Below are 10,945 nucleotides of genomic sequence, written 5' to 3' on the forward strand. Positions count from 1 at the left end.
TTTGCTTTTACATACATTTTGTAGGTAATTTTACCTACATTTTGTAGGTAATATTGTCAAGTATTCATTCATTATAGCAATGGTGGCTCATATTGTTACTTTTTTTTTTTTAGATTGCACTGATCCCTTCAAAAAAATGGATGGCACTTAAATGTTTTAAGGCATGAAATATAAAATTCTATGTTGTAATGTTATATATGATAAGACAAAAATACTGTGTTATAATGCTTTCAAATACTGTTTAATAGTCATGTCTTTTCTTTATTCTTATATAATGCATCTTATTTTAGTTTGTCTTTACTAAAAAATAGTGAGACATAACTGTGAATTAAATTACCCATTTTCTGGAATAGACAGCATGTGGAATTGACATTTGCCAAATCTACTAGGACTTGTGAAGTAGAATCCATTGTTTTATTTATTTGCAAAGACACATGTTTTGTGAACAAAAACGTCCATGTGACACACGTCCATGTGACAAAGTAGGAGCTTATTTTTCCTTTCATTTTAATGAGATACATTGAAACATCATAGAATATTAACATTAGAGAATATTCATATTCTTAATGTTGACTTGATGTGTTTCTAAGGAAGCTATGAATATAGTTTTAGACTTTTCTATTGCTCTTCTTTTTTTTCCTTTTATTTTGTAATTTCAATTTAGGTAACCGCATATAAATCTACTAGTATTTTCAATTTAAATAATAGGAGATAATCAGAAAAAAAAGGTCAAGGAAATTCTGTTCTTTCTGGTAAGTGTACTTTTAGTTTTAGAATATTGTTTTCATCTCCAGTTAGTCTTTGGAATCTGTAATTCCAATGACTGTAAACAAAATTAGGATCCTGAATTTAGGCAATCCACATTCCCACCCTGGAAAAATTTATTTTCGGATTATATCTCATGGGAAAATGTCCTCAAACCTAAAGAGGAAGAGGGAAATTGTTATTATTGAGTGCTCCTGGAGCGTATAATAAATCTGGGGAGCTGAGACTATCAAGCAATGACAAGTGGTATAGAAGTCTGTTTTTGTAGATTTTTAATGTTGTTGTCTTAGACTTCGAGGATAAGCCTTAATTATTCTCTTCTTCCCATTCTCCCAGTTGTGAGAGTAGGTAAGAAAATCTGAAATAAACAGTATATAGTAGGACTTCAACCAAACACATGTTAGTAGGTAATACTGGTAAATCTCTGTCTTGCAACAGTTGTATGCAATAAAATGTGGGACTGTTGGCTCTATAGAAATAAATAGCATGTGGTTAAGAATTATTAATCTGTGATAGCATAATGACATTACTTTTGGAAAAAGAAAGTCAATTTGTTTCATTTCACCTTGTCTTAGTTGTGGACTGGTATTACTGAATTGAATAATCTCTACCGATCTGTGTACATTTCTCTCCTATCATGGACTGTTGAACACACTTGGAAACCCTCAGTAGTTTTCCAAAGCCTGCAGGATAGAGTCCAAGCTATGCAACCAGATATTCAAGACCAGTAACTGCCTTTTAACTGTCAGCTCCTGTTATTACCTATATGAATCTTTAATTCTAACAAAATGGTTTATTCATTAATCCCTGGCACACATCACACAAATCTCCCTGTACCAATTCACTGCCTAGAATGTATTTCTTTTCCTTTATGTTATCTAATTTCTGCCCTCAAAGCTTAATTGAAATTTATATATTATCCATAATCTTTCCTAACCCTGCAGTCGTATCAAGTATTACTCTTTTGATATGTAATATATATTATTTTACATACTGCTTTTTGAATAAATGATTGCTGTAACTAAACTCTAAATATTTTGAGGCTGGTAACTGTGTTCTGTGGTTTTCTTTGAATAGAGACTCATTCTAAATCTATCATGGTGTTCAAATACAAGAGATACTATTTAATTCTTGATTGTGATGCTGGCTATGGTATGATAAAAATGAAATCACACTCGTGAACTAAGCCAATGCAGTGTGGCTTGTTATTGGTACCATAGCAACATCCATTAGAGAAATTTTGGACCTTTTCAAAGACATGGCCTTTCTAATCCTACAATGAACTTTTTCTCCACTCACCCCCACCCTCCATCAATTCTCTTGGTTCTTCTCTCCCCTTAAACTTTCACTGAGTTGGGTTTGAATTTCTCTGTCTCCTCTTTTGGAACCCTTTTCTTCCATTATATAAGCAAACCGGTGTGTATTTTCTCTTCAGATAACTCAAAATTATATCAAATTCTAAATACGTAAAAAAATCTTTATCTCTATATAAACTTTAGAATCTATCACAAATATTTTTAGAAAATTATCAAAAGCAGGCCTAGAATATAGAAGTTTCTCAGTTTATAATGAAACAACTTACATGTGGCATAAATAGCTGTAAAACTATTCAGATTTATTCTCTGTGACCACATAAAATATTTCAGAGTGCCAGACAGATAAAGCATATTATGATGAAAACAGGATGAGAAAAATTTAATGTAATTTTAATTAGGGTCTTAAGAACTCCTTTAGTATTTCTGTATATCCCTTTCTGTTAATGGTGGAAACATTTAAAAAGTATATAAAGCATTATAATTTTAATCTACTGAGGAAGAAAATGCTTTTTCCTTTGCTGTTTAGTATATGTGTTCCTAAACAATGTTTTACCATGAAAGTGCAAATTTTTAAACTTGATTGACCTTAATGATCCTTTACAGTAATGGTTTCATTTTCTTTGTTATATGATTCAAAAAGTATTCTGGTATGCAATATCTGATTCATTGGGAGAGTAAAAATAAGGATTGACTATAAATAATTTTGAATGCATCAAGGAGTAACACTAATAAGACATTTAAGATTGACTTTGGAAATATTATAATATCATTATATATATATATGTTACATATATTACATATATTATATTTTTCAATATGTATGTATGAAATGTTTATTGTTGTTCAAAAAGAAGTTTATTTCCTTTAAAATATCTTAAGGGAGATTCAGTAACTAATGCAAGTAAGTCAGTGGGTATCAAGTACCTTTGACAACATGCTGAGGTATTATGTTTCAATTTATATGTTAGTTGTTTTTACATTATAACTTAATTGTCACAATTGAATGGGTTGAATATTATTAAAAATATATATATATATTATATATGGGAGAAATCCAAGCACCAAGATGCCACACACTTTGCCTGGTAATCTCATCCATTGGGAAAAACAATGCTGCTGGAATCTGAACCCAGGTAGTCTAACTTTAAATTGCTTTGTTACATTTTGCTTTTCTCATTTTAAACTTTTCAGAACTGAAAATACAAGTCAAAGAGTTCTCTTACACCTGCATCAGGTAAAAGAACTAAAATTCACTTTGTGCATATCTTGTATTTAGGCTCAGGTCATTTGAGCTTCAATAAAAATACATGAAGTAGATATTATTCACTCAGTTATTTTTGGGGGGAAAGCGGGGCACAGTCCTGGAGTTGAACCTGGGTCTCCTGCATGTAAGGCAAGCATTCTGCTACTGAACCACCGTGCACCCCATTTACTCAATTTTGACATGACAAAACTATGATACAACAATATCAAATCAACTTAATTCTCTATCATAAATCATGAGAATGACGAGATATACAGGATTCTTTGACACGCACAATCTTAGTTCAGCACATGATGTTACAATGCAGGCTGCTGAAACAAGAACTTGATCCTAGTTCCAGGTTTTACCAAAATTTCTTTCATATTTGGAAGAATTGTTATTTTCCATTTGCAGACCAAGTGCTAAAAGGAATAACAAAGGTATACGTGGGGCATGTGAAATTGATAAGTTTGGGAACAATATGTTGACACATGATAAAATAATAGCAAGGCCCATCTTTATAACAATGAGCTATTCATAGTAATGCACTGTAACTCATTGATGATACACTCAGTCAGCTTATAGCACTTAAAAGCAGAGATGTGATTTCAAAATGTTTAACAAAGGAGACAGTTTTCAAGAAAATAAACAAAACTGTGTTAATAAACTAATAAAAAGAAAACTGCTTCTGTTTTTGGCTATAATTTGCCAGATATGTTATCAAAAATTGTGCAAGTGTTTATTTTTAAAATTTCTGCTACCTGTAAGTGTGCTTATATTAATTTTTAATTACGTATTTCAATAAAACTGGAACCATATTTAAAAAAGGTTTTAAAGTTTTAAAACTCTCTGGTTCCCTTTAATTAGAAGACAGATGGGCTGTTCATTGGTTTATGTACAAATATAGAAAGGAACATCTAGGTACACCACAAAGATGCACAAGGTTAGCAAGCCAGTGATTCAGAGGGAGGCAATATGGCCATTTTAATTTATATATTGGAGGAAAATACAGAGTAAGTGTAAGTTCATGTTGTTGTTATGGATAAAGAGCAAAAAGGTATTTTTAAAAGAAAATTGATAAATATGAAATTGAAACTAAGTCTATAACACAAAAGAAAATAATTTAAACAAATCTTTTAAAAAAATTGTTTGTAATTATCTAGTTCAGCTATTAAAATGAGTAAGGAAAATAAACCAGACTTCAGAACTATGTGATGGCACTTTTTCTGCCATATATTGATATTTCCCTCATTAAAAAATAGTAAAGAATGAAAGATTGTATTAATGTACAATGAGGAATTTGATAAGAAGGATTTTAATATATTTCAAGAACGCTTAATACATAACCTGATTTATGGAATACATCTTAAGAAGATTGAGGCTACCCAGGTCATTGCACTAAAGAGGGAACTGATCTGTCCAGCTGGACCATAGATAGATTGAAAGGCCTCAGTTTAATGTCCCATTTGTGACACCACAGTTTTCTCTGTGACCAAAGAAGATACTGCACAAAATAACACACTCCTCTTTCCTATCCCCTCTCCTGTATTTTTATGCTGAGAGTGGCTAACATGTTGTTACAGAAAGGCATGTTGGTGAAACAGTCTCTAGAGAAATTTAACAAACTCTTTGGAAGAATTAATACAACTAATTTGGATTATAGAGTATTTAGAGCTCCCCAGGCATAATGCTTAATTCACCCAAGCTCACTATGAAAGTGGTCAATTTTTTGACCAAGCACAAAAAACTCCCAGGCAGTCTTGGTATTGAGAATTTGAATGAATAACTAAGCATTATCAATGTATTGAGAAAAGCACAGAAAGTTAAAGGAAAGAACAGAGATATGTATCCCAAAGAGTCAATCCTAGAACACGGTGAGGTACTTAAGATAACTGATGCTAAAAACTGGCATGGTCAGGTTCATGTGTCAACTTGGCCAGGTGGTGGTGGTCATTTGTCTAGTTGGGCAAGTGCTGACCTATCTGTTGCTATGAGGACATTTCATTGAATTAAATCATGATCATATTGGCTACATCCACAGCTGATTGCATTTGTAATCAGCCAAGGGGATTGCCTTCTGCAATGAGTGACACTTAATCTAATCACTGGAAGCCTTTTAAGGAGGATTCAGAAGAGACAGGCTCTCTTCCTGCTTTGTCCAGTGAGCCTCTCCTGTGGAGTTCATCCAGACCCTCCATCAGAGTCATCAGCTTCACAGCCTGCACTAGGGATTTTGGACTCAACGTTCCCACAGTTACATGAACACTTTTATAAATTATATATCTATGGATTTCTTCTACTGATTCTATTTCTCTAGAGAACCCTAGCTAATACAAAAACAAACTAAAACCTCTAATAAATGTGCTATAATATATTTAGAAATATTTTCACAGGCTTAAGGCAAGAATTGTTTATTACATAAAAAATGAATGAATACTTAGATAATATGAAATAAGACTAATCATTAAAATGTGTTTCCAAAACTAAAGTGTAATTTTAACTCAAATTATAAAGTTAAAAAATTCTTCCTGAGCACCCAACAAATACTAAAATTAGGAAGTTAAGACGTATAACAATAAGATATATAGGATACATATCCAACATGACAGCAGTTTTAGAAAGAGCAGAAAAGGGAAGGAAAGGAAAAATATTTGAAAATTAATAGAGGAAAATGTTTCAGAGATTATGGGGGCATTGAGTCTTCAAACTGAAGTGCTTAGAGTGACTCTTTTCATTACATAAGAAAGCAACAGTAAGTGTGAAGTGAATAAAAAAGTATCCATTCCTGCATACACATTACTAAAAATTGAGAATGCTGTGGAAAATAAGAAGATGCTAGTAATTTTCAAAAAGGTAAATAATAAAATGTAAGTGCACCCATAAAGAAATAGATATATAATCAGGTATTTCATTTATCATACTTCATACATATTGCCTTCAGATTTGTGGGAAAATAGTGATATTAAACCACACTTCTCTATTAGCCCAAATGATGTTTGACACTGCCAATGGAAAACCTATAGCCTATGGCCTTTTTATTAATTTTTTGTTGTTGTACAATATAACATATATACAAAGCAAAGAAAGGAAAATGCAAAAATTTTCAAAGCACACAGGTAATTACTGGACAGATCCCGGAGTCTGTCATGGGCTACCATACGGTCCTGTCAGAGTTTTCCTTCTAGCTGCTCCAGAATATAGGAGGCTAGAAGGAATAAATATTTTTTTTACATCACAATCAACCTTTTTTCTCATTTTCATGAAAAATAACATATATACAAAAAATGAAAAATTTTAAAGTACAACACCACAATTAGTTGTAGAACAAATTTCAGAGTTGGTTATGGGTCACAATTCCACAGTTTTAGGCTTTTACTTCTAGTTGCTCCAAGATACTGGAGACTAAAAGATATATCAATTTAATGATTCAGCAATCATAATCATTTGTAAAATCTTATCGTTTCTGTATAACTCCATCATCACCCCTAATCTTTCCATCCCTCTCTTTAGGGTTATTTGGACTGTGGCTATTCTACGTTTTTCACGTTGGAAGGAGCTGCCGGTAATATGGTATAGGGAGATGGAACGCTCTGATATTCTCGAGAGGCTGGCCACTCTGGGTCTCAGGATTTATCTGGTCCAAGGACCCATCTGGAGGTTGTAGGTTTCTGGAAAGTTACTGTAGCACATGGAATCGTTATGGAATCTTATTATTGCCCTAGGTGTTCTTTTGGAATAGGCTGGAATGGTCCTGGTTGGGGTTTGACAAGTTATGATAAGTAGCAAGGTCTAAGTGCATGAGAGCTTGCATAAGAGCAGACTCCAGAGTAGCCTCTTGACTCTATTTGAGCTTTCTCTGCCACTGATACTTTATTAATTATACTTCTTTTCCCCCTTTTGGTCAGGATGGAATTGTTGATCCCATGGTGACAGAGCTAGACTCATCCCTGGGAGTCATCTCCCATGTCATTAAGGAGATTTTTACCCCTGGATGTCATGTCTTACAAAGGGGAGAGAGCAATGATTTCACTTGCTGAATTGTAGCCCTTTGACCTTTTGTCTAATCCACCTGCACTAAACTTCCAGTTGTCAATATCTGCCTTCTTTCCTGAGGGTCCTTATTTCAGGAAGAAGATACTTGCACTTGCCAGGTCAAAAAGCCTGAGGAAGTGACACTTGCCACATACAACTGCTGAGTCTTGAAGGTTAACAGACAATACCTTGATTCTTTCACTGCTTTGTAGGGGTAATTCTGAGGCATATATTTTACACCATTTTCCAATTACCAGAAGAATAAGCTGTACTTGTACACAGGATAGCTAACACATTCTTATTTCCTGCCTCCCTTCCCTGTATCACATGACTGCTTCTTTAGAGGTACACTCTGTGCATCTCAAGAATACTACTTTTACTCAACACCTTGTCATAGTACTTGCTACAGAGAAAATCCAAATTTCCATATGAATCAAATAAAAATGCAGAATAAAGATATATTTGTCAAAAGTATGCAGAACGTTCAAGTCCCAAACACTTTCTTAGGTACTCTGGTGAGTAAATGCAACTCCAGTAGAATGAATGTGCAAACTAAAAAGCATTCTAGTATCAAATGGAGCCAAATTAAGGAAGGTGTGTAGGGAAACCTGTGGCCTGTCTATGCAGCAGGTCTGGAGAACAGAATCCACTTTAATGGTGATTTTGGGAAATATTCATTTGCAGGAGACCAGGGGACTTAAGTAAAAGCTTCAGCATTCGAGAATATGATGACAGAAGGCACAGAACACATAGACAAGAGAGAAGCTGCCAGAAAAGAAAAGTTGAGCTATAAGAATTAATACAGACATAACTTGCTCCTGAGAATAAGTTATAACTCAGATTAGAGATCGAGCAGAACTTCACACTTAGAATTCTCACTTTAGTTTTTACAGGGTTGTGACCCTAGGAGTTCTATAAAAGAGATGAACACATACATGACCCTGTATGAAATAATATTTATACAGCCTAATCATATTGGATTTCACATTTTAGAATGAATCTGTAAAAATCACGTGCTTTCACTATGGTTACAGAACAGAATATACAAGTTAACATGGACCAGGTAAAAATGAAGTTTTGTTTGCAGGAAGCAAAATGAGTGGTGGGAGTAAAGGTTGTAAGAGCACTGATACCTCTTCTTGCTTGGTGTTGACTAGAAGGACATGTTCTGGTTTGGGGGGGAAGAGGAAATTGCAGAGGTGGCTAGTAAAGAATATGAGAACTTTGTTATAATTTTATCAGGAAAAGCAAAGAAAGGGATCGGTGGTGATTTTTATGTGAGCTAAAAATTTCTTATGTAAAGAATTATATGAAGACCTAATGCTATAACCATATAACATTGAAATATAGAAGTCATTACTAGAAAAATAATATCACAAGAAGCTAAAAAGGCAGCCTCCAGAACACTGGACTAATGAATTCATGTGCATGAATAACTTGCCTAAAAAAAAAGTCATAAACACAAAGTTAGGATTAACATAGCTTTCTTTGCTTTTAAAATGCAAGGTCTGAGATGAATTTATCACCATTACCTACTACCAAAATGTTTTGATTACGACTTTCCTTTTATTTTGTTCCTTGAGAGATAGTGCAGTCTAGTCAATGACTTAACCTCCACTCCTGTGCCTCAGTTGAAATAAACCAGGGAAACGTTAAGACCTTCATTGAGTTTTTAAATAAAGCTTTTATACTGAATAAATTTATATTTACAGAAAAATTGCAAATCTACTACAGAAAGTTCTCATATACCCTTTCTCAGTCTTCCCTAATATTAACTTCTTATTTAAACATGGTATATTTGTTAAAATTAAGCACATTGCATAAATACACAACTATTAATTAAACTCCAGTCTTACTTTATAATTCACAAGCTATTCACTACTATCCTTTTTCTGTTCCAGAATCCAAACCAGAGCATCACGTTGCCTCTAAAGATTTTTAAGTAACAGTCTTAGGGGAGAAGTAAAAAATAAGGCCATGCACTCTTTTCATCAATATGGGTTGGAGTGTCAGGGTTGCTGTCAGTAAGAGAGCGATGCTAGTCAGGAGAATATATCGTTTGCTTAGGTGATAATCATAGACAAAGCTTAAATCTTCATGACTTTCCACTAAGTACATATCAAGCAATAGGAAATGTGGGATGGTAAAGCCAAGTTGAATCCAAATGGACTCATCAATATCACTTCTGAAAGTAAAAAGCCATGTTTATCCTCAGAAAGAATGGTTAGTTCTTGACAACTCTTGCCTTAGTTCCACTAGAACAGTTCAGAGAAATGAACCACTGCTGCCATTTCTATTATATTTTTACTCATCCAAATTACCCTAATTAAATAAATCTCTTACGCCTTTAAATGCATTTTTGTTGAGAATTAAGGATGGGTTGGTATTAATTAAAAGAATCTGTTTTTGTTTGTCAAGTTAGCCTGAAACCTATTCCATAATACATGTCAAAATGTTATGAGTTTAATTTACTGTTAAAAATAAGTTCAAAACAATTTAAAACCCTTCACTACACTATATCCATTTAAAAATCATCATTTAAATCATATACTGTTGTTTTCATAAAATTGATAGTTTTATTTTTCAAACAAAACTGAATAATCTTAAAACCATCTCTTATAAAAAAGTCATTTTATTTAGGAAGAAATATTCTTTTTAGTATATATTCTTAAGGAGCATATTTTCATTTCAGTCGTAAAAAATAAAAAGAGGAATGAATTTTCTTATTTTTTAAAAGGGTCTAAAGAGGCAGATGGAGTAAAAGATAGAAGGCCTTTCTATACAGAGAACAGAATTAACATAAGTTCTTTGAAAAAAGAAATACAAAGCGTTGAACTACTCAGAGAGAATGTGCTAATATTGTTTTAAATATACAGACTGACTTTCCCCACGGGAGACCCGGGTTCAGTTCCCAGACCATGCACCTCCCTCTTCCCCCCCACCCAAAAAAAAAAAAAAATATATATATATATATACAGACTGAGGATATATACATATATACATACATATTATACAATTAACCTCGATAAATAAGATATCCAATCCAAATAGGATACATGACTCAAATGCTACCTATTCAAAGAACAGATATTTTTGTCACTTGTGCTTTACATACAGATAAAAGCAATCAGATAAATAAAATATTCCTATAGTAATCCAGCCAGTGTGAAAAGTGACACAATATATTTTTCATTAGAAAATTCCTTTATTTAAAATCTTTTAGTTATCATTTTTAAAATCATAGCTTATATAATATGCAGAGTTAATATGCTGCATTGGTAAGAGCTGCCACACAGGCACCTCACCAAAAACTCATTCTCCTGAACAGTTTACTCCAATCAGAATCACATTGACCCTAGTTAGAGAAACTACATTTAATCTCCTCTATTTTCCCATTAGCTAATTATAGAAGTTGCTGCTTTTCACATGGAAGTCTGTAGGTAGAATATCTTCAAAATGATCTTTCATATGAAAATGAATGCAGCAGTTCCCGTCTGTTGGATGACAAATGATCTAAGTACTAGATGCACTTTAAATTCATGAATGTAATTAATGACTCCCATGATTTACTTCATTAAAAATGGTTTGA

This window comes from Tamandua tetradactyla, chromosome 5 (genome assembly GCF_023851605.1).
Source record: "Tamandua tetradactyla isolate mTamTet1 chromosome 5, mTamTet1.pri, whole genome shotgun sequence".
NCBI classification, from domain to species: domain Eukaryota; kingdom Metazoa; phylum Chordata; class Mammalia; order Pilosa; family Myrmecophagidae; genus Tamandua; species Tamandua tetradactyla.